The 25,414-nt window shown below is 42.1% G+C and overlaps 1 long non-coding RNA gene across 4 annotated transcripts in view; it reads right to left on the reverse strand.

The window, feature by feature from the left end:
- The window catches only part of LOC134226042 (uncharacterized), a 96,282-nt gene that overhangs the window by 33,317 nt on the left and 37,551 nt on the right, over positions 1 to 25,414 (reverse strand). Inside the window, exons 1-3 of one of the 4 annotated variants that reach the window (XR_009983379.1) lie at positions 13,094 to 13,288; positions 12,679 to 12,740; positions 12,367 to 12,617 (exon numbers count right to left, since the gene is read on the reverse strand). This is a non-coding gene — a long non-coding RNA (uncharacterized LOC134226042). Of the gene's footprint in view, positions 1 to 12,366; positions 12,618 to 12,678; positions 12,933 to 13,093; positions 13,289 to 25,414 lie in introns of those variants that run through there. The other 3 variants (XR_009983378.1, XR_009983376.1, XR_009983377.1) reach the window with 3 other exon arrangements.

A 25,414-nucleotide genomic window follows, 5' to 3' on the forward strand; every position in this document is an offset into this window, starting at 1 on the left:
TAAGGTTTCGGACCCGTGTTCTAAATCTGGCAACGATTATCCTTTCACTTATAGGTTCCCACTTCATAAGCGCAGAGTGTGCCTGAGCGCTTAGTAGGAAGCCAACTCCGCGATGCCGGGGAGCGTGTTCACCTCGTAAACCAGAGTATAGCAGAACTTGTCCCGACGGCGTTCTGTGTTCTCCAAAGTTTGGCCAACGGACTTCACTCAGTCCCAGTCCTTTATGTTACCCAGCGGAAAAAATATTGAAATTATTGATATTCGTTTTATTATTATTATTTTATTATTATTTATTCAGGCCGAAGTGGCCTGTGCGGTATATAAGAGTTTTCTCCATTCGGCTCGGTCCATGGCTACACGTCGCCAACCACGCAGTCTACGGAGGGTCCGCAAGTCATCTTCCACCTGATCGATCCACCTTGCCCGCTGCGCACCTCGCCTTCTTGTGCCCGTCGGATCGTTGTCGAGAACCATTTTCACCGGGTTACTGTCCGACATTCTGGCTACGTGCCCGGCCCATCGCAGTCGTCCGATTTTCGCGGTGTGAACGATGGATGGTTCTCCCAACAGCTGATGCAATTCGTGGTTCATTCGCCTCCTCCACGTACCGTCCGCCATCTGCAACCCACCATAGATGGTACGCAGCACTTTCCTTTAAAAAACTCCAAGTGCGCGTTGGTCCTCCACGAGCATCGTCCAGGTCTCGTGTCCGTAGAGGACTACCGGTCTAATGAGCGTTTTGTAGATTGTCAGTTTGGTACGGCGGCGAACTCTATTCGATCGGAGCGTCTTGCGGAGTCCAATGTACGTACGATTTCCAGCCACTATGCGCCTCCGAATTTCTCTGATGGTATCATTTTCGGCAGTCTCCAGTGAGCCCAAGTACACAAATTCTTCTACCACCTTAATTTCGTCACCACCGATGCAAACTCGCGGTGAGTGGCTCACATTGTCTTCTCTTGAACCTTTTCCTATCATGTACTTCGTCTTCGACGTGTTGATGACTAGTCCGATCCGCTTAGCTTCCCTCTTCAGTCTAATGTAGGCTTTCTCCATCTTCTCAAAGTTACTTGCCATAATATCTATGTCGTGGGCAAAGCCAAATAGCTGAACGGACTTATTTAAAATTGTACCACTCTTGTTAATCCCTGCTTTTCGTTTTACCTCTTCCAAAGCAATGTTGAATAGCAGACACGAAAGACCATCACCTTTCCGTAACCCTCTGCGCATTTCAAAGGGACTTGAGAATGCCCCTGAAACTCAAATTACGCACATCACCCGATCCATCGTAGCCTTGATCAACCGTGTCAGTTTATCCGGGAATCCGTGGTCGTGCATTAGCTGCCATAGCTGGTCCCGATCGATTGTATCATATGCGGCTTTGAAGTCGATGAATAGATGATGTGTGGGCACGTTGTATTCGCGGCACTTCTGCAGTACTTGGCGAATGGCGAACACCTGGTCCGTGGTGGAGCGTTCGCTCATAAAACCCGCCTGGTACTGCCCCACGAACTCCCTTGCAGTTGGTGCTAGTCGGCGGCATAAAATTTGGGAGAGTACCCTGTAGGCGGCGTTCAGCAATGTGATTGCGCGGTAGTTGCTACAATCCAGCTTATCGCCCTTTTTGTAGATGGGACACACGACACCTTCCATCCACTCCTGCGGCAAAACTTCCTCCTCCCAAATCTTGGTAATGACCCAGTGCAGCGCTCTAGCCAGTGCCTCACCACCGCGTTTAAATAGCTCTCCTGGTAGTTGGTCAACCCCAGGGGCTTTGTTGTTCTTGAGCCGGCCAATCTCCTCCTGGATTTCCTGGAGATCCGGAGCCGGTAGAATTATGTCCTGCGCGCGTTCTCCCAGGTCCATCACCATACCGCCATCTTCGTCTGCCACATCGCCATTCAGGTGTTCTTCGTAGTGCTGCCGCCACCTTTGGATCACTTCACGCTCGTTCGTAAGAAGGTTCCCGTTTAGGTCCTTACACATATCGGGCTGTGGCGCGTGGCCCTTACGTGAACGGTTTAACTTCTCATAGAACTTTCGTGTGTTATTAGCGCGGTACAGTTGCTCCGTTTCTTCACGGTCTCGATCTTCCTGCTGGCGCTTTTTCCTCCGGAAAATCGAGTTTTGTCTGTTCCGCGCCTGTTTATATCGTGCCTCGTTTGCCCTCGTGCGGTGTTGCAGCAATCTCGCCCATGCTGCATTCTTCTCTTCCACTAACTGCTCACATTCGCCGTCATACCAGTCGTTTCTCTGATCCGGGGGCACCGTGCCAAGTGCAGCGGTTGCGGTGCTACCAATGGCGGATCGAATATCTCTCCAGCCATCTTCAAGCCGCCCAATGTTAAGCCGCGGCGTCCGACTTCGACGCGTGTTGTACACCGTCGAGAGTTTTGAGCGTAGGCATACTGCAACGAGGTAGTGGTCGGATTCAATATTCGCACTGCGGTAAGTGCGGACGTTCGTGATGTCGGAGAAGAATTTACCGTCGATTAGAACGTGGTCGATTTGGTTTTCCGTTTCTTGGTTAGGTGATCTCCATGTGGCCTTGTGGATATTTTTGCGGGGAAAGAAGGTGCTTCGGACTACCATTCCGCGGGAGGCTGCGAAGTTTATGCATCGTTGGCCGTTGTCATTCGATACGGTGTGCAGACTATCCGGTCCGATGACCGGTCTATACATTTCCTCCCTTCCTACCTGTGCGTTCATGTCACCGATGACGATTTTAACGTCCCGCAGTGGGCATCCATCGTATGTCTGCTCCAGCTGTGCGTAGAACGCTTCTTTCTCGTCGTCGGGTCTCCCTTCGTGTGGGCAGTGCACGTTGATGATGCTATAGTTGAAGAAACGGCCTTTAATCCTCAGCTTGCACATCCTTGCGTTGATTGGCTGCCACCCAATCACGCGTTGGCGCATCTTACCCAGCACTATGAAGCCGGTTCCCAGCTCGTTGGTGGTGCCACAGCTTTGGTAGAAGGTAGCCGCTCGATGCCCGCTTTTCCACACTTTCTGTCCTGTCCAGCAAATCTCCTGCAGCGCCACGACGTCGAAGTTGCGGGATGTAATTCATCGTAGATCATCCTGTCGCAACCTGCGAAACCTAGCGACTTGCAATTCCATGTTCCAAGCTTCCAATCGTGATCCTGTATTCGTCGCCTAGGTCTTTGCCGATTATATCGAGTCGCATTATCTCTTATATTGTTCGTAATGATTGGTTTTCTAGGCGGCTTATTGGGCCTGCGCAAACCTCCTGTCTCGTCGGAGGGCCGTCGTGTCAGGGCTGTTTAGCGTCCCACCTAACACCAGGACTTGGGCTTGTGCGCTTTGAGCGGCACACGGTCGCTTTGGTGGAGCCTACTTGCGGATACATGCAGCTTTTTATAGAGGTTTAACAGGGCCCACTGTCAAACCCCACCACATCCTAGGCAAGCCCCACAACTCGCAGATGGCCTGGGGAGGGATCGTCAAGCCCTTGGACATAGTCCCTGCTGCCCGCAAAATATTCGTTTTAGTAGAATCATTATTGTAAGACAAGTGAAAAACGCACTCTTACCCCACCGGTGGGGTAAGAGTGCGCATCGGGTGGGGTAAGAGTACGCATTTATCCAATCATGTGCTTTAAGTATATATTGCGACAAATAAGAGTTAATAATATTTAATGAACATTTATTAGGGAATGTTCAAAGATTACGTAACTTTTAAATGGGGAGGGGATCCTAGAAATGTGCACTTTCATACGAAAAACCATTGTTTTTTTATATTCAAAAAACTACAGACCTAGGAAAAAATGTATCAGATTTCGCGTAGCGTAAACAAAAGAATTTTCCTTAAAGAAAGTCCACCAATCACGTAACGTAAAAGTTGGCTATTTCATCCCCCCCCCCCCCCCCTATCTTACACTTTTTGTATAAATCCTCTAAAAATTATACAGATCGTCATACATGTCGCAACCCCTCCCAGCAAAGCGTTGCGTAATTTAAGGATGTTTCTTTTAATTAAATGAAATTATCATTTAGATGAAATTGTGTTTTCATACTATGTTTAGGTGTACAACAAGTCCAAATACAATCATTCATCATTTCGCTTCAGTGCTTTGTTCGCTAAATCTTTTCTAATACCAAATTACTTCAACTTATCCTTAAAACTTGTGATAATTTTCGATTTCTGTCCCTTTTTTCTTAGTTGTGGATCTTTACGCTTTGGAAGTAGTCTTATTTCGGCCGGAGATACGGGTTTGACATCAGAACTTGAAGATTCACATGCGTACTTTTGCCCCACCCGTTCCTGCGTACTTTTACCCCACAGTCCCAAAATTTATTCAAGTAATGGTTTTGACTTCTTGGAAAACCAACCGGATTGGTGTTCTGCACCATAAAGTACTCTATACAATAGGTTATCGAAATGGTATAATGTTCACCTGATTGAACGTATATATGGTAATGAAATACTAGTTGCGGAAATCCAATTATTTTTAGCAAAATGACCAAAAAGTTATCTAACTCCATATCTCCCTTGTTGTTAATTCAAATCGTTCACAATTACACATGATAATAGTCGGCCAGAATACCTGTCAAACTGATGCAGTGCTGCTAGTTTATCTTTTTTTATTACTTCAAAAAATCGAAAACGTACTCTTACCCCACGCGCACTCTTGCCCCACTCTACTCTATAGGAATCGGTACCCTAGCAGGATAAACTCTGATGCTTATAGAGGTAATGAATATATGCCCAATTCGATGATTTATATTTGTATGTATCTTATCACATGCTATGTGTATTGATGGTGCTGTGGTGTAGTAGCCGCTTCCCGATCAAGAGATCACGAGTTCGAATCCAGATTGGAGCATTTTGCTTTTTTTGCACGTAAAACAGTTTTTGGCCATAATTCCGAAACGCAAAGTTCAATCGATCTAATTTTAAATAGGAACCAATGGGACTGCATTCCGCGTCGAATGCAACTTGTTGCGAGCAAATCGGATAATGATAAATGCCCAAAAACGTGTCTCACATTTTTGTACACATACACACACACACACACACATACATACACACACACAGACATTACCACAATTCGTTGAGCTGAGTCGATTGGTATGTAACACTATGGGTCTCCGAGCCTTCTATAAAAAGTTCGGTTTTGGAGCAATTCTATAGCCTTTCCGTATACTTAGTAGCTATACGAGAAAAGCAAAAAAGCAGATATTTATGACGATATGCAACGTTGCAAAACGGTTTTCCGAAAAATTTACTGTTTTCATAGTAATTCTCATACAAACTTCAAACCGCGCGTGCGTGCTTAGTCAAATTACAACCATTGGGATGTTGGATATATGCATGGGGTCGGGAGGTAGCGAGGTTTGTTTTGGTAAACGTTTTGTCGCGTGTAATGTGTAGTTTTTCCGCAAATCATGTTCGATCGGACACCAATCCATTTATGTTTCGAACAAAATTGGCGTAACTTGGCGTTGCGTAAATAGCAGGATACACGCTAACTTTCACCTACTCAGTGACTGAGTAGAATTGCATTGCTCTCTCTTTCTATCCCACAGAAATTTAACTCAATTTCCGTCAAAAAAGTTAGAGTGTAACCTTGTTTAAAGTTGATAAGGGGTCGTACACTTATTACGTAAGCAATTTTTCTGGATTTTTTGACCCATCCTCCCCCCATGTAAAATTTTTTTCATACAAATGTTTTTTTATTTATATGGAGCGTAAGATATTGAAAGACCCCCATAAGTGCTCGAATTTGGAAATTTCCGTTTTACACCCTGTATCAGAGTCTTCCCCTTAGACGTAGTTTACGTCAAAAAAAAATAGCCCCCCCCTAGAAGTTTTCTTTAGTTACGCCAATGACTAACACCCACTTTCGCGGCGCTCTAAGCTCCACTAACGAAATACTGCGAGCTGTTATGAGCGAGCACAGTCAGATGCTGGACGGTTTACGAGGAGAAATAAGAAAGAATACGGAGAAAATAAACGAAATTGTCGGTAGGCAGCAGCAGGGTCTGTCCAATCGCTCACTATGGCCTAAAGTTCTACCTAGGCCAATGAAGCGTCCGCGCACCCAAATCGATTCGCCACAAATCGAGGAGGGTGCTGCTCGTACGCTTTGTGGTAGCAAGGAACCAGACCCCGCATTGCCGGTCCCGATTGTACAAGTCGTCGCGCGGGAACCAAAATTTTGGTTGGTCCTGTCGAAATTTTCTCCACAAGTTACTTCGGAGAAAATCAGTAACCTAGTACAACGGAATTTGGAAATGAATGAGCCAGTCGAGGTAATAAAGTTGTTTCGAAGAGGAGTTGATATTAATCAACTCTCATTCATATCGTTTAAAATTGGTGTGGGAATGAAGTGGAAAGAAAAAGCAATGCAGCCAGCAAGCTGGCAAAAAGGGATTTATTTCCGAGATTTCATTAATATGGAACGGGAAAGATTCACTTTTCGTGACGATCGCCAGCGAGATGGAGCAGTCCAATCAAATGAATGCTACTTGTAAAGTTTAGAATGCCATTCTAACCTGTCGCCCAAGGCACACAACCTACCTGTCCAAAGACACGAAAGAGGGCCGGCTTTTTCTCGTTATGTGCAACGCCTGCTGCGATGTGTATGGACATGCTTCGTAGCGTAGCTTATAAGTTTATTGATGACTGTTCAATCATTGAGGGGTGTGAATACGATGCGTGACGGTGAATATAATGGGGTTATAAAGTACCCTCTCACATCCCCCTACTTCCCCGGAGAAAATTGAAGACGAATGAAAACTTACTTAAGGGTCTTATCATGCGTTTTAAGTAGGGGGTAATATGCGGTGCATCGCACCTCCTCGACATGTAGAATGGAGCAAATGTAAATAAACAATCTCTCAAATTTTTCGTTAGTCAACAGCTGGGTACTGCGGATAGAGCCGCTTTTCTGCTCTCAAGCGAGTAGCGGGATATTTTGAAATCAATACCATAAGCAGAATTATTTTGCAGTTCTCCGGCTGTCAAACATTTCCCACTCTTCGAACTTCTTTTTCCATCTGCATGGTGGCGCACAAATGCGTGAGACGCTACATGACTTTACGATGGTTTACATATCCACTCGAAATATAATGTGAATATATTTGTTACAAAGAATGCAAAACTCAAACTAAGTTTATTTTTATTTTTTTCCCAAATAATAACAATACTTCTCAATATAAGATCTAAAACGAACATAACCACAATTTCAAATGTTTGACTCCGACACAATAGAAAATTTTGGCTCTAGTTTGACAACCAAATCGATTCTATCCGCACCACCCAGGTCAGCAGTAGTGTAGCTTAAGTATCTACCAATATAGTACAAGATTCCAATTCGAACAATGATACACTTGCCAAGCGGGATGGCCCGCCTTTTCCAAGCGGCGTGGCCTAGATAATACATCTTGGGTAGGCTTGTTTTGTTCGTGGATGACAAACTTACTCCCCCTGGTTTTAAGGCACATACGTTTCCTGAATAGAACGTGGGCAAAAGTGTGTCATTAATTTGCATATGATACTGTAAACAAATGTTAAATGAATATATTCAACATATCTTTTTTAGGGTTCTTTTTCACATCTAGGTCTACAGTTACCACTATATTAATAATCTTTTATCCATTTCGATTCCACAGAGCTTTTTCGTAAAATTGATTCAATTAATCCTTCTGATTAACTGATTACCCAGTCATTAACTCCAGACGTATTTGCGTACTTTGGAAGAAAATATGTTCTAGGGTAAAATGCCCAATAGTGGACCCCTAACCAATAGTGGACCCTCCAGCCATTTTTGCATTATTCCAGCACAATGTAAACATTTTGCTATGAAATTCCATCGGGAGAACCTACCTTACACTCCTATGATTTGACTACATGCATTGGAAATGCTATGGAAAGTAAAATTAGATGATTTTTTACAATTCTATAAAAAATAAACACGAGAGTGTCCATTATAGGAATATTTTGGAGGAAGAAGAACGTCCCGAAACGGAACATAAAAATCAAATGAAATGTCGACTATAGGGAAGCAATTTTCTATTATGGACCCCCGCGGGGTTTTCAGTCAGACTTTAAAATGTTAATTTCAACGAATAACGTCGAGTATTTGCGTGTTTCGTGTATGTATCGTGAAGAGGAGATGCAGAGCTTGATATTAGATATCACGCAAAATTAATATTTTGAAAATTTCCACTCCTTATGCCAGGAAGAGCAAAATTTCGCTACTAGGGGGTCCACTATTGGGCATTTTACCCTATTCCACATGATGTTTTGCATAAAATTATTTTATAATTCCATATGATGAAGGGTTTCCGTGGCTAATTACCAACGAGATTGCAAATGCGTTAGTATCCTTTGAAGGGTTTCTCCGTAGGCTCCGTTATATTCCTGTAGTCTCCTAGAATATCATTGTCTAAACAAAAACAGGATTTCCGATGTGCTATTATCAGTGACTCTGTAATATACGTCCTTATTTACCATTGAGTACTGAAGAAACAAACACAGTTGCTTCGGAATTCGGAAAACTCCACGACAGGAATTTCCTTCCCATATGCCCCGGGATATTCTTCCAGACTCCCGAAGTCCCGAAACATCATCGACAAACACAGGAGCCCCAATGCACTATCATTCGTGGCTCTGTGACATTTAGCGTATTTACCAGTAAGGGCTTAAGGAAACAAATACAGGGGCTTCGGAAAATGTTTCACGACAGGAATTCCCTTCTCCATTGGCCCGTGTTATTCCTACAGTCTCCCGGATTTGTCCAAATAAATACAGTCGCCCTGATCTACTATTGTCAGTGGCACTGTTACATTCGTCCATATTTACCAGTGAGTGCTTATAAATTCCACGATAGGAATTTCCTTCTCCGTAGGCCCTGTGATATTCCTAGCCAATCGATACATATATTCCTCCCGAATTTGCCCAAACAAATACAGATGCCCCGATCTACTCTTGTCAGTGACTCTGTGACATTTGTCCTTGTTTATCAGTGAGTTCTGAGGAAACACACACAGTTGCCTCTGATTTAGGAATATTCCACGACAGGAATTTACTTCTACGTAGGCCCTGTGACATTCCTGCAGACTCCCAGAACATTATGGACAAAACACGGGAGCCCCGATGCACTATTATCAGTGGCTCTGTGACATTTATCTTGTTTACCAGTGAGTACTGAGGAAACACACACAGTTGCCTCTGATTTAGGAATATTCCACGATAGGAATTCCCTCTCCGTAGGCCCTGTGATATTCCTGCAGACTCCCTGATTTGCCCAAACAATCACAGATGCCCCGATCTACTCTTGTCAGTGGCTCTGTGACATTTATCTTGTTTACCAGTGAGTGCTGAGGAAACACACACAGTTGCCTCTGATTTCGGAATATTCCACGACAGGAATTTACTTCTCCGTAAGCCCTGTGATATTCCTGCAAACTCCCAGAACATTATGGACAAAACACGGTGAGCTCGATGGGGCCCCTCTTGAGGACTGCTGGAGTACAGTTAAAGCAGCCATTAACGACGCAGCGGAGAACAACGTCGGGTATATGGGTCGAAGTCGACGGAACGATTGGTTCGACGAAGAGTGCAGACAGATTCTGGAGGAGAAGGACGCAGCGCGGGCGGTCGCGCTGCAGCAAGGTACCCGGCAGAACGTGGAACGTTATAGACGGAAGCGGAGACAGCAGACCCGCCTTTTCAGGAGAAGAAACGCCGCCTGGAAGAAGCGGAGTGCGAGGAGATGGAACAGCTGTGCCGTTCTCAAGATACACGCAAGTTCTATCAGAAGCTCAACGCATCCTGCAAAGGCTTCGTGCCGCGAGCCGAAATGTGCCGGGATAAGGATGGGAGCATCTTGACGGACGAACGTGTGGTGATCGAAAGGTGGAAGCAGCACTACGAGGAACATCTGAATGGCGCTGAGAGTACAGGCAGTGAAAGTCAAGGCAGCGGAGGAGATGACTACGTCAGTTCAGCGGACGATGGAAGCCAACCAGCCCCACCTTGAGGGAAGTTAAGGATGCCATTCAACAGCTAAAGACCAATAAAGCAGCTGGTAAGGATGGTATTGGAGCTGAGCTCATCAAGATGGGCCCGGAAAAGCTGGCCACTTGCCTGCACACAAACTGATAGTCAGAATCTGGGAAACCGAACAGCTACCGGAGGAGTGGAAGGAAGGGGTTATATGCCCCATCTACAAGAAAGGCGACAAACTGGAGTGTGAGAACTTTCGAGCGATCACCATCCTTAATGCCGCCTACAAAGTGATATCCCAGATCATCTTCCGTCGTCTGTCACCATTAGTGAACGAGTTCGTGGGAAGTTATCAAGCCGGCTTCGTTGACGGCCGCTCGACAACGGACCAGATCTTTACTGTACGGCAAATCCTTCAAAAATGCCGTGAATACCAGGTCCCAACGCACCATCTGTTCGTTGATTTCAAGGCGGCATACGACAGTATAGACCGCGTAGAGCTATGGAAAATTATGGACGAGAACAGCTTCCTGGGAAGCTTACCAGACTGATCAAAGCAACGGTGGATGGTGTGCAAAACTGTGTGAAGATTTCGGGCGAACACTCCAGTTCGTTCGAATCGCGCCGGGGACTAAAGACAAGGTGATGGACTTTCGTGCCTGTTGTTCAACATTGCGCTAGAAGGTGTCATGCGGAGAGCCGGGTGTAACGATTTTCAACAGATCCAGTCAATTTATTTGCTTCGCGGATGACATGGACATTGTCGGCCGAACATTTGCAAAGGTGGCAGAACTGTACACCCGCCTGAAACGTGAAGCAACAAAAGTTGGACTGGTGGTGAATGCGTCAAAGACAAAGTACATGCTTGTGGGTGGAACCGAGCGCGACAGGGTCCGCCTGGGAAGCAGTGTTACGATAGACGAGGATACCTTCGAGGTGGTCGAGGAATTCGTCTACCTCGGATCCTTGCTAACGGCTGACAACAACGTTAGTCGTGAAATACGAAGGCGCATCATCTGTGGAAGTCGGGCCAACTACGGGCTCCAGAAGAAACTGCGGTCGAAAAAGATTCGCCACCGCACCAAATGTGTCATGTACAAGACGCTTATAAGACCGGTAGTCCTCTACGGACATGAAACATGGACAATGCTCGCGGAGGACTTGCAAGCACACTCGGGTATTCGAGAGACGGGTGCTTAGGACCATCTTTGGCGGTGTGCAAGAAGACGGTGTGTGGCGGCGAAGAATGAACCATGAGCTCGCCCAACTCTACGGTGAACCCAGTATCCAGAAGGTAGCTAAAGCCGGAAGGGTACGATGGGCAGGACATGTTGCAAGAATGCCGGACAGCAACCCTGCAAAGATGGTGTTCGCTTCCGATCCGGCAGGTACGAGACGGCGTGGAGCGCAGCGAGCGAGATGGGCAGACCAGGTGCAGAACGACTTGGCGAGCGTGGGGCGTATCCGAGGATGGAGAGATGCGGCCTCGAACCGTGCATTGTGGCGTCAAATTGTTGATTCAGTGTTATCTGTTTAGATGTTAACTAAATAAATGAATGAAACGGGAGCCCCGATGCACTATTATCAGTGGCTCTGTGACATTTATCTTGTTTACCAGTGAGTACTGAGGAAACACACACCGTTGCAGTTGCCTCTGATTTAGGAATATTCCACGATAGGAATTCCCTCTCCGTAGGCCCTGTGATATTCCTGCACACTCCCTGATTTGCCCAAACAATCACAGATGCCCCGATCTACTCTTGTCAGTGGCTCTGCTACATTTATCTTGCTTACCAGTGAGTGCTGAGGAAACACACACAGTGGCCTCTGATCTCGGAATATCCCACGATAGGAATCTCCTTCTCCGTCGGCCCTGTGATATTCCTTCAGACTCCCGGAACATCATCGACGAAACAAACACAGTAGCCCCGTTGCGCTAATACCAGTAGCCCTGTGACATTCGCCATGGTCCATACAAATAAGCACTGAAAAACCATACGTCTGGTATCTAGCAACACATCATTAATGCATTTTCCTCTGCTTTTCTGCCTTACTAAATAAACTGTCACTGATGCTCGATCCGGCATCTATATTGGCCTTACTTTGAAGAATTGTGCTTCCACAGAAAAATAAACTTGTACCATTTTCATTTTAGCCCGAATTCTTTTGTTTGAAAACGAAATCACTTGAAACACAAAATTGTTGGCACATCTACTAGATTTTCTCCGCTTCAATTTTAATCATTACAATGCATGCGATGAGCGACAGGATTATCAACAGGAATTCAGTATAAAAGAAGCCGTTTAAAAATATGAAACGGCTCCTGGCAGGATCGCCATTTGTAAAGTTTAGAATGCCATTCTAACCTGTCGCCCAAGGCACACAACCTACCTGTCCAAAGATCGGCACACGAAAGAGGGCCGGCTTTTTCTCGTTATGTGCAACGCCTGCTGCGATGTGTATGGACATGCTTCGTAGCGTAGCTTTTAAGTTTATTGATGACTGTTCAATCATTGAGGGGTGTGAATACGACGCGTGACGGTGAATATAATGGGTACCCTCTCACACTACTCTACGCCACTCGCACCACCAAGCCGAACGGTGGTCTCTATGCAGCAATATAGTTGAAGTAGTTGGATGCTCTGGAACGAAAGATGCAGAAAATGAAACACACTGCGAATATGACGTCGATAATTTACTTACTCTCGCTGTTCCCGTAGTAGAGGAAGAACAGCAACCTATTGTCACATCGAGTTTAGGAATTTCTGCGAATGAAAAAACGACGATCAATATCTACTTTCAAAACATGAACAGCGTCAAAGGGTGCGACCGACAGAAAACTTTGTAGGGTATCTGTTCCATTATTAATAACATGCTCCTATATCAATAACATTCGCGAAACAGACAATTTAGGCTCAATTTGTGTGGTGTTTTGTTGTTTTCCGGCGTGCTCACTGCTGAAAAAAATCACAAAAATGAGAAATAAAACAATTAGCCCACCAATTCTTTGTTTTCGAGTGGTATTGATTTGGGTACATGGTATGAATTCAAGGAGCAGTTCCCCTATTTATCATCGTTAGAAATGGTTTACGATGTCTATGCACTCGTCGAAACTTACTTGGATTAACTATCAGCTACGCAAAATAGAATGTTGTTCCCTTCTTGCTTCTCTGTCTTCCGTTGTGACAGAAATCCTCAAAACAGCGATAAGCAATCGGGCGGTGGAGTACTCATTGCGGTCCATCAACGTATTCTGTGCACCGAAATGATGCGATCCGAAAATAATGAAGGAATATGCGTAAGGATGGAAACAATGAATGGACGTGTTTATCTCTGTTGCGGCTAGGGTAGTTAGCTAATTCCCGTCGTAGTATGTAGTGCTTGGTTTTCAAATCTAATTTATACGCTATTCCAACTACTTACTCTAACAAAGTTGTATGTAACACGTATTTTAGAGTTCCTAGTTTTCATTGTGTACTATCAGCGTATTGAACAAATCATAGTTTATTGAAAATCGGCAATCAAAAACACCCTTCAAAATTTTTAAATTTGTCTTATGAAAATCTGTTTACGTCCATGAGAATTTTCATTCGTCCAGTTTAAAATTCGATGGATTGCTGTCAAATAAATCTGTTGGTATTGGTGTGCGATTTCTACAAGTACACCAAATTAGTTTTTTATGCGGTATCATACCGTGTTAAATAAAAATAACATAAATTCAATTAATATTGCCCTGTTCTGAATATGATATGAGTACATTGTGAAACATAGATAGAATAGAGTAGAGTGGGGCAAGAGTACGCACTTAGTTTTCAATCGATCATGTGGCCCTTATGAAGCAAGCTTCTGCATATCAAATCAGTGTCGATGATTCTTATACTCTTCCTTTATGTTACCCAGTGGAAAAAATATTGGAATTATTGAGATTCGTTTTTGTAGAACCCTTATTGCAAGACAAGTGAAAAACGCACTCTTACCCCACCGGTGGGGTAAAAGTGCGCATCGGGTGGGGTAAGAGTACGCATTTATCCAATCATGTGCTTTAAGTATATATTAACACAAATAAAAGTTAATAACATTTAATTGATGTTTAATGAGCATATATTACGGAATGTTTAAAGATTACGTAACTTTTAGAGGGGGAGGGGGTCCTAAAAATGGGCACTTTCAGTCGAACAACCATTGTTTTTTATACATATATACAAAAATATTTATCAGGTAAAAATATTTATCAGGTTTCGCGTGGCGTATACAAAGGCATTTTCCTTAAAGAAAGTCCACCAATCACGTAACGTAAAATTTGGCTATTTCATCACTCATCCCCCCTCCCCCTATCTTACACTATTTGTATGAATCCTCTAAAAATTATATGGATCGTCACATATCTCGCAACCCCTCCCAGCTAAACGTTGCGTAATTTATGAATGTTTCTTTTGATTAAATGAAATTATCATTTAGATGAAATTGTGTTTTCGTACCATGTTTAGGTGTACAACAAGTCCTAATACAATTTCATTATTTCGCTTCAGTGCTTTGTTCGCTAATTCCTTTCTAACACTGAATTAGTTCAACTTATCCTAAAAACTTGTGATAAATTCGAATTCTGTCCCTTTTCTTAGTTGTGGATCTTTACGCTTTGGAAGAAGTCTTATTTCGGCCGGAGATACGGGTTTGACATCATAACTTGAAGATTCATATGCGTACTCTTGCCCACCGGTTCCTGCGTACTTTTTACCCCACAGTCCCAAAAATTATTCAAGTAATGGTTTTGACTTCTTGGAAAACTAGCCGGATTGGTGTTCTGTACCATAAAGTACTCTATACAATAGGTTATTGAAATGGTATAATGTTCACCTGATTGAACGTATATATGGTAATGAAATACTAGTTGCGGAAATCAAATTATTTTTAGCAAAATGATCAAAAAGTTATCTAACTCCATATCTCCCTTGTTGTTTATTCAAATCGTTTACAATTACACATGATAATAGTTGGCCAGAATACCTGTCAAACTGATGCATTGCTGCTAGTTTATCTATTTTTGTTACTTCAAAAAATCGAAAACGTACTCTTACCCCACGCGCACTCTTGCCCCACTCTACTCTATGTGTTTGGAGCATGTTCGCGGTTATCCAAGAAACACCTGAAGTGGAGGCATTCAGATTTTTACGCGTAACCAATCATCTACAGGCCTGTTTTGTAAATGTAATGTACCCATTATGGCACATATGATATAATCTGCATATGGAAGATCTTCACGGTTATCCAAGAAATCCCTGAAGTGAAGGTCATCAGGTCTACAGGCATAACCAATGATCTACAGGCCTGTTTTGTAAATGTAATGTACCCATTATGGCACATATGATAGAATCTGCATATGGAAGATCTTCACGGTTATCCAAGAAATCCCTGAAGTGAAGGCCATCAGGTCTTCAGGCATAACCAATGATCTACATGCCTGTTTTGTAAATGTAATGTACCCGTTGTGGTACATATGATAGAATCTGCATATGGAAGATCTTCACGGTTATCCAAGAAATCCCTGAAGTGAAGGCCATCAGATCTACAGGCATAACCAATGATCTACATGCCTGTTTGTAGAATGTAATGTACCCATTGTGGTATATATGATAGAATCTGCATATGGAAGATCTTCACGGTTATCCAAGAAATTCCTGAAGTGTAGGCCATCAGATCTACAGGTATAACCAATGATCTTCTTGCCTGTTTTGTAAATGTAATGTACCCGTTGTGGTACATATGATATAATTTGCATATGGAAGATCTTCACGGTTATCCAAGAAATCCCTGAAGTAAAGGCCATCAGGTCTTCAGACAAAACCAATGATCTACAGGCCTGTTTTGTGAATGTAATGTACTTGTTGTGGTACATATGATAGAATCTGCATATGGAAGATCTTCACGGTTATCCAAGAAATCCCTGAAGTGAAGGCCATCAGGTCTACAGGCATAACCAATGATCTACATGCCTGTTTTGTAAATGTAATGTACCCGTTGTGGTACATATGATAAAATCTGCTTATGGAAGATCTTCACGGTTATCCAAGAAATCCCTGAAGTGAAGGCCATCAGGTCTACAAGCATAACCAATGATCTACAGGCCTGTTTTGTAAATGTAATGTACCCGTTGTGGTACATATGATAGAATCTGCATATGGAAGATCTTCATGGTTCCCTGAAGGGAAGGCCATCAGGTCTACAGGCATAACCAATGATCTACATGCCTGTTTTGTGAATGTAATGTACCCTTTGTGGTACATATGATAGAATCTGCATATGGAAGATCTTGACGGTTATCCAAGAAATCCCTGAAGTGAAGGCCATCAGGTCTACAGGCATAACCAATGATCTACAGGCCTGTTTTGTAAATGTAATGTACCCGTTGTGGTACATATAATACAGTCAAACCTCCATGAGTCGATATTGAAGGGACCATCGACTCATGGGAATATCGAGATGTGGAATAGGAAATCCTTGGGAAGCTGTTTGAAGGGACCATCAGATTAGCCCAGAAAATATTTTTTAATATGGCATAATTTTCTTCCATGTGTCGATATCGAGTCATGGAACATCGACTCATGGAGGTTTGACTGTATAATCTGCATATGGAAGATCTTCACGGTTATCCAAGAAATCCCTGAAGTGAAGGTCATCAGGTCTACAGGCATAACCAATGATCTACATGCCTGTTTTGTAAATGTAATGTACCCGTTGCGGTACATATGATAGAATCTGCATATGGAAGATCTTCACGGTTATCCAAGAAATCCCTGAAGTGAAGGTCATCAGGTCTACAGGCATAACCAATGATCTACATGCCTGTTTTGTTAATGTAATGTACCCATTGTGGAACATATGATAGAATCTGCATATGGAAGATCTTCACGGTTATCCAAGAAATCCTTGAAGTGAAGGCCATCAGGTCTACAGGCATAACCAATGATCTACATGCCTGTTTTGTAAATGTAATGTACCCGTTGCGGTACATATGATAGAATCTGCATATGGAAGATCTTCACGGTTATCCAAGAAATCCCTGAAGTGAAGGTCATCAGGTCTACAGGCATAACCAATGATCTACATGCCTGTTTTGTTAATGTAATGTACCCATTGTGGAACATATGATAGAATCTGCATATGGAAGATCTTCACGGTTATCCAAGAAACTTGAAGTGAAGGCCATCAGGTCTACAGGCATAACCAATGATCTACAGGCCTGTTTTGTAAATGTAATGTACCCGTTGTGGTACATATGATAGAATCTGCATATGGAAGATCTTCACGGTTATCCAAGAAATCCCTGAAGTGAAGGTCATCAGGTCTACAGGCATAACCAATGATCTACATGCCTGTTTTGTAAATGTAATGTACCCATTGTGGAACATATGATAGAATCTGCATATGGAAGATCTTCACGGTTATCCAAGAAATCCCTGAAGTGAAGGCCATCAGGTCTACAGGCATAACCAATGATCTACATGCCTGTCATTGGCGTAAATAAGGGGGGCCGGGGGGGGGCTGGCCCCTTCCCCCCCCCCAGAAAATTTTGAAAAGTAATTCCAACTTAGTCAGTTTTATTTCATTTACATATTTCCTCCTTAGCCGTGCGGTAAAACGCGCGGCTACAATGCAAGACCATGCTGAGGGTGGCTGGGTTCGATTCCCGGTGCCGGTCTAGGCAATTTTCGGATTGGAAATTGTCTCGACTTCCCTGGGCATAAAAGTATCATCGTGTTAGCCTCATGATATACGAATGCGGAAATGGTAGCTTGGCTTAGAAACCTCGCAGTTAATATCTGTGGATGTGCTTAATGAACACTAAGCTGCGAGGCGGCTCTGTCCCAGTGTGGGGATGTAATGCCAACGAAGAAGAAGAAGAAGATATTTCCTACATATTTGTTAATTTTGATTATGAATTCTATAAACATATTTTTTGATGCGTTATCACATCTATGACCATTTGTCGCAGATTTGTCGACCTGGTCGCATTAAGATATAAATATTTCTGTTCTATTAAACTACCATCCGCTTCAAAAAAGACTGAAGCAACTACATCAAAATGAGCACATGTACACAAATCCGGTCAATGAAATTTCCAACGACCATTCTTTCGAAAATCTTCGAGTTAATCGCAAGGTATGCCGCAAAACAGTTGATCAAATTCCTATGGAACTTTTTGTTCTCGCTACATAATTCTGGCACAGAAAGATATAAAATTATAAAACTTAAGAATCTTTGTTACAATGACAGAAAAATTAACAACGCATTCCATTGAAAGTATTAGGACAAATCTTAGGCAACCTTCGCACTCACAACAGAGATTGCATTAAAGAAATATTTTTATAATCCTCAGAAGATCTTGTTCCATTTAATTTTTTGGCGATTTCATAAGGATCATCGGAAAACTCTTTTGTGCCTGCTTTAGTTAGAATTTATTTTTTAGGATAAAAAAAATAGATTTAGAAACCAGTTCGTATCAGAAAACATTTCTTCTGCAGCACAATTCAGATCGATTTGGTTGCTTCTCAAGTCTCTTTGATTTTTGCAGAGAAATCTCTCACCTATTCAGAAAACCATAATAAAGCCTCTTCCTAACGTCAGTAACTACAAAAACCCTATGTTATTCTGGAATTTGATTTATGACTCATAATTTTATGACTCATGGAATTTAGGACTCATAAAAACACTTTAGGATTCCAAATTTGTGTTCATCGGTACCTAACTATTTCAGCACATAGCATATACATTTTGGAATTGCATGAATACTTATATTGATTATGACAAAATTTCGTGGAATTTATTCCACATCTAAAGAGTTTATAAAATTTCAAGTTTCAAAAAATCGAGATCTTTATGCATTAAGTAATCATGGAAATGCTTGAGAACTTTCAGAAATATACTCATATCGAATTTCATTTATAGATAATTCGAAGAAGATTCTTGAATCTTAGATTACACACCTATCCCCATTTAGTAACATGGAGAAGACAAGTTGAAACAGACACAGCGTTTTGAAGCAATCACAGCATCATTGGAAATCAATTGTATTATTCGCGATTTTTTTAATGTTAGTTCTAGGACGAATGAGCAATAAACTTAGTCAAACAATTTCTATTGCAATCCATGCGCACAGTGCTTTAAATTGCCTTTGAAAATTACACCCCACCAGCTGGTGCCATGGCCCCCCCTAGACCGAGACTCTAGTTACGCCTATGATGCCTGTTTTGTAAATGTAATGTACCCGTTGTGGTACATATGATAGAATCTGCATATGGAAGATCTTCACGGTTATCCAAGAAATCCCTGAAGTGAAGGTCATCAGGTCTACAAGCATAACCAATGATCTACAGGCCTGTTTTGTAAATGTAATGTACCCATTGTGGAACATATGATAGAATCTGCATATGGAAAATCTTCGTGGTTATCCAAGAAATCTCTGAAGTGAAGGTTATCAGGTCTACAGGCATAACCAATGATCTACATGCCTGTTTTGTAAATGTAATGTACCCATTGTGGAACATATGATAGAATCTGCATATGGAAGATCTTCACGGTTATCCAAGAAATCCCTGAAGTGAAGGCCATCAGGTCTACAGGCATAACCAATGATCTACATGCCTGTTTTGTAAATGTAATGTACCCATTGTGGAACATATGATAGAATCTGCATATGGAAGATTTTCACGGTTATCCAAGAAATCCCTGAAGTGAAGGCCATCAGGTCTACAGGCATAACCAATGATCTACATGCCTGTTTTGTAAATGTAATGTAGCCGTTGTGGTACATATGATAGAATCTGCATATGGAAGATCTTCACGGTTATCCAAGAAATCCCTGAAGTGAAGGTCATCAGGTCTACAGGCATAACCAATGATCTACATGCCTGTTTTGTAAATGTAATGTACCCATTGTGGAACATATGATAGAATCTGCATATGGAAGATCTTCACGGTTATCCAAGAAATCCCTGAAGTGAAGGTCATCAGGTCTACAGGCATAACCAATGATCTACATGCCTGTTTTGTAAATGTAATGTACCCATTGTGGAACATATGATAGAATCTGCATATGGAAGATCTTCACGGTTATCCAAGAAATCCCTGAAGTGAAGGCCATCAGGTCTACAGGCATAACCAATGATCTACATGCCTGTTTTGTAAATGTAATGTACCCATTGTGGAACATATGATAGAATCTGCATATGGAAGATCTTCACGGTTATCCAAGAAATCCCTGAAGTGAAGGCCATCAGGTCTACAGGCATAACCAATGATCTACATGCCTGTTTTGTAAATGTAATGTACCCATTGTGGAACATATGATAGAATCTGCATATGGAAGATCTTCACGGTTATCCAAGAAATCCCTGAAGTGAAGGCCATCAGGTCTACAGGCATAACCAATGATCTACATGCCTGTTTTGTAAATGTAATGTACCCATTGTGGAACATATGATAGAATCTGCATATGGAAGATCTTCACGGTTATCCAAGAAATCCCTGAAGTGAAGGTCATCAGGTCTACAGGCATAACCAATGATCTACATGCCTGTTTTGTAAATGTAATGTACCCATTGTGGAACATATGATAGAATCTGCATATGGAAGATCTTCACGGTTATCCAAGAAATCCCTGAAGTGAAGGCCATCAGGTCTACAGGCATAACCAATGATCTACATGCCTGTTTTGTAAATGTAATGTACCCATTGTGGAACATATGATAGAATCTGCATATGGAAGATCTTCACGGTTATCCAAGAAATCCCTGAAGTGAAGGCCATCAGGTCTACAGGCATAACCAATGATCTACATGCCTGTTTTGTAAATGTAATGTACCCATTGTGGAACATATGATAGAATCTGCATATGGAAGATCTTCACGGTTATCCAAGAAATCCCTGAAGTGAAGGCCATCAGGTCTACAGGCATAACCAATGATCTACATGCCTGTTTTGTAAATGTAATGTACCCGTTGTGGTACATATGATAGAATCTGCATATGGAAGATCTTCACGGTTATCCAAGAAATCCCTGAAGTGAAGGCCATCAGATCTACAGGCATAACCAATGATCTACATGCCTGTTTTGTGAATGTAATGTACCCTTTGTGGTACATATGATAGAATCTGCATATGGAAGATCTTAACGATTATCCAAGAAATCCCTGAAGTGAAGGCCATCAGGTCTACAGGCATAACCAATGATCTACAGGCCTGTTTTGTAAATCTCGCGTGATTTTTGAAAACGTCGTAAGTCCAAATGAGAGACTCTCTTTCATTACGCTCTCTTTTGCTAATATCTAGGCTAGTTTAAAATTTGTTGCAATATTTTCACCTCAGCACACTAGACAAAGCTATTTTCTTCAGATCGGTGCTGGATAATCCAATGTAAATGTTAGTATGACTTTGTAATAATCAAAAGAGAAAGCAAACAAAGAGAGCTTCTTGGACTTACGACGTTTTCAAAAATCACGCGAGAAATGTAATGTACCCATTGTGGAACATATGATAGAATCTGCATATGGAAGATCTTCACGGTTATCCAAGAAATCCCTGAAGTGAAGGCCATCAGGTCTACAGGCATAACCAATGATCTACAGGCCTGTTTTGTAAATGTAATGTACCCATTGTGGTACATATGATAGAATCTGCATATGGAAGATCTTAACGGTTATCCAAGAAATCCCTGAAGTGAAGGCCATCAGGTCTACAGGCATAACCAATGATCTACAGGCCTGTTTTGTAAATGTAATGTACCCGTTGTGGTACATATGATAGATTCTGCATATGGGAGATCTTAACGGTTATCCAAGAAATCCCTGAAGTGAAGGCCATCAGGTCTACAGACATAACCAATGATCTACAGGCCTGTTTTGTAAATGTAATGTACCCATTGTGGAACATATGATAGAATCTGCATATGGAAGATCTTCGAGGTTATCCAAGAAATCCCTGAAGTGAAGACCATCAGGTCTACAGGCATAACCAATGATCTACAGGCCTGTTTTGTAAATGTAATGTACCCGTTGTGGTACATATGATATATTGTGTATATGGAAGATGTTCAGGTCTACAGGCATAACCAATGATCTACAGGTCTGTTTTGTAAATGTAATGTACCCGTTGTGGTACATATGATAGATTCTGCATATGGGAGATCTTAACGGTTATCCAAGAAATCCCTGAAGTGAAGGCCATCAGGTCTACAGACATAACCAATAATCTACAGGCCTGTTTTTTTAATGTCATGTACCCATTGTGGTACATATGATATAATATGCGTATGGAAGATCTTCACGGTTATCCAAGAGATCCCTGAAGTGAAGGCCTTCAGATCTACACGCGTAACCAATAATCTACATGCCTGTTTTGTAAATGTAATGTACCCGTTGTGGTACATATGATAGAATCTGCATATGGAAGATCTTCACGGTTATCCAAGAAATCCCTGAAGTGAAGGCCATCAGATCTACAGGCATAACCAATGATCTACATGCCTGTTTTGTGAATGTAATGTACCCTTTGTGGTACATATGATAGAATCTGCATATGGAAGATCTTAACGGTTATCCAAGAAATCCCTAAAGTGAAGGCCATCAGGTCTACAGGCATAACCAATGATCTACAGGCCTGTTTTGTAAATGTAATGTACCCATTGTGGAACATATGATAGAATCTGCATATGGAAGATCTTCACGGTTATCCAAGAAATCCCTGAAGTGAAGGCCATCAGGTCTACAGGCATAACCAATTATCTACAGGCCTGTTTTGTAAATGGAATGTACCCATTGTGGTACATATGATAGAATCTGCATATGGAAGATCTTAACGGTTATCCAAGAAATCCCTGAAGTGAAGGCCATCAGGTCTACAGGCATAACCAATAATCTACAGGTCTGTTTTGTAAATGTAATGTACCCATTGTGGTACATATGATAAAATCTGCATATGGAAGATCTTAACGGTTATCCAAGAAATCCCTGAAGTGAAGGCCATCAGGTCTACAGGCATAACCAATGATCTACAGGCCTGTTTTGTAAATGTAATGTACCCGTTGTGGTACATATGATAGAATCTGCATATGGAAGATCTTAACGGTTATCCAAGAAATCCCTGAAGTGAAAGCCATCAGATCTACAGGCATAACCAATGATCTACATGCCTGTTTTGTGAATGTAATGTACCCTTTGTGGTACATATGATAGAATCTGCATATGGAAGATCTTAACGGTTATCCAAGAAATCCCTGAAGTGAAGGCCATCAGGTCTTCAGACATAACCAATGATCCACAGGCCTGTTTTGTAAATGTAATGTACGCGTTGTGGTACATATGATAGATGTCGCATATGGAAGATCTTAACGGTTATCCAAGAAATCCCTGAAGTGAAGGCCATCAGGTCTACAGACATAACCAATGATCTACAGGCCTGTTTTGTAAATGTAATGTACCCATTGTGGTACATATGATAGAATCTGCATATGGAAGATCTTAACGGTTATCCAAGAAATCCCTGAAGTGAAGGCCATCAGGTCTACAGGCATAACCAATGATCTACAGGCCTGTTTTGTAAATGTAATGTACCCATTGTAGTACATATGATAGAATCTGCATATGGAAGATCTTCACGGTTATCCAAGAAATCCCTGAAGTGAAGGCCATCAGGTCTGCAGGCATAACCAATGATCCACAGGCCTGTTTTGTAAATGTAATGTATCCATTGTGGTACATATGATAGAATCTGCATATGGAAGATCTTAACGGTTATCCAAGAAATCCCTGAAGTGAAGGCCATCAGGTCTACAGGCATAACCAATGATCTACATGCCTGTTTTGTGAATGTAATGTACCCTTTGTGGTACATATGATAGAATCTGCATATGGAAGATCTTGACGGTTATCCAAGAAATCCCTGAAGTGAAGGCCATCAGGTCTACAGGCATAACCAATGATCTACAGGCCTGTTTTGTAAATGTAATGTACCCGTTGTGGTACATATGATACAGTCAAACCTCCATGAGTCGATATTGAAGGGACCATCGACTCATGAGAATATCGAGATGTGGAATAGGAAATCCTTGGGAAGCTGTTTGGAGGGACCATCAGAGTAGCCCAGAAAATATTTTTTAATATGGCATAATTTGCTTCCATGTGTCGATATCGAGTCATGGAACATCGACTCATGGAGGTTTGACTGTATAATCTGCATATGGAATATCTACACGGTTATCCAAGAAATGCCTGAAGTGAAGGCCATCAGGTCTACAGGCATAACCAATGATCTACAGGCCTGTTTTGTAAATGTAATGTACCCATTGTGGTACATATGATAGAATCTGAATATGGAAGATCTTCACGATTATCCAAGAAATCCCTGAAGTGAAGGCCATCAGGTCTACAGGCATAACCAATGATCTACAGGCCTGTTTTGTAAATGTAATGTACCCATTGTGGTACATATGATATAATCTGCATATGGAAGATCTTCACGGTTATCCAAGAAATCCCTGAAGTGAAGGTTATCAGGCCTACAGGCATAACCAATGATCTACATGCCTGTTTTGTAAATGTAATGTACCCATTGTGGTACATATGGTAGAATCTGCATATGGAAGGTCTTCACGGTTATCCAAGAAATCCCTGAAGTGAAGGCCATCAGGTCTACAGGCATAACCAATGATCTACAGGCCTGTTTTGTAAATGTAATGTACCCGTTGTGGTACATATGATAGAATCTGCATATGAAAGATCTTCACGGTTATCCAAGAAATCCCTGAAGTGAAACCCATCAGGTCTACAGGCATAACCAATGATCTACAGGCCTGTTTTGTAAATGTAATGTATCCATTGTGGTACATATAACAGAATCTGCGTATGAAAGCCGTTCGCGGATATCCAAGAAATACCTGAAGTGGAGGCCTTCAGGTCGACACGCGTAACCAACGATCTTAAGGTCTGTTCTGAATTTGTAATGTACCCATTATGAACAGAGCATGTACCATATTTGAAACTGGAAAAATAATCTTAAGTTACGCGAGTATATCGAAAGGCCTTACTCCAGGAATCTCTTGGATGACCAAGAACATATGCTGTGAACGCATTTTGTTCTTTGTACTACAGAGAGCATGTACCATATTTGAAACTGGAAAACTGATCTTCAGTTACGAGTGTAGATCGAAAGGCCTTACTCCAGAGATTTCTTGGATGACCGTGAACATATGCTGTGTACGCATTCTGCTCTTTATACTACAGAGAGCATGTACCATATTTAAAACCGGAAAACTGATCTTCAGTTACCCGTGTAGATCGAAAGGCCTTACTCCAGGGATTTCTTGGATGACCATGAACATATGCTGTGAACACATTCTGTTCTTTGTACTACAGAGCGCAAGTACCATATTTGAACCTGGAAAACTGAT

The sequence above is a fragment of the Armigeres subalbatus genome, chromosome 3 (genome assembly GCF_024139115.2).
Source record: "Armigeres subalbatus isolate Guangzhou_Male chromosome 3, GZ_Asu_2, whole genome shotgun sequence".
Lineage (NCBI taxonomy): Eukaryota > Metazoa > Arthropoda > Insecta > Diptera > Culicidae > Armigeres > Armigeres subalbatus.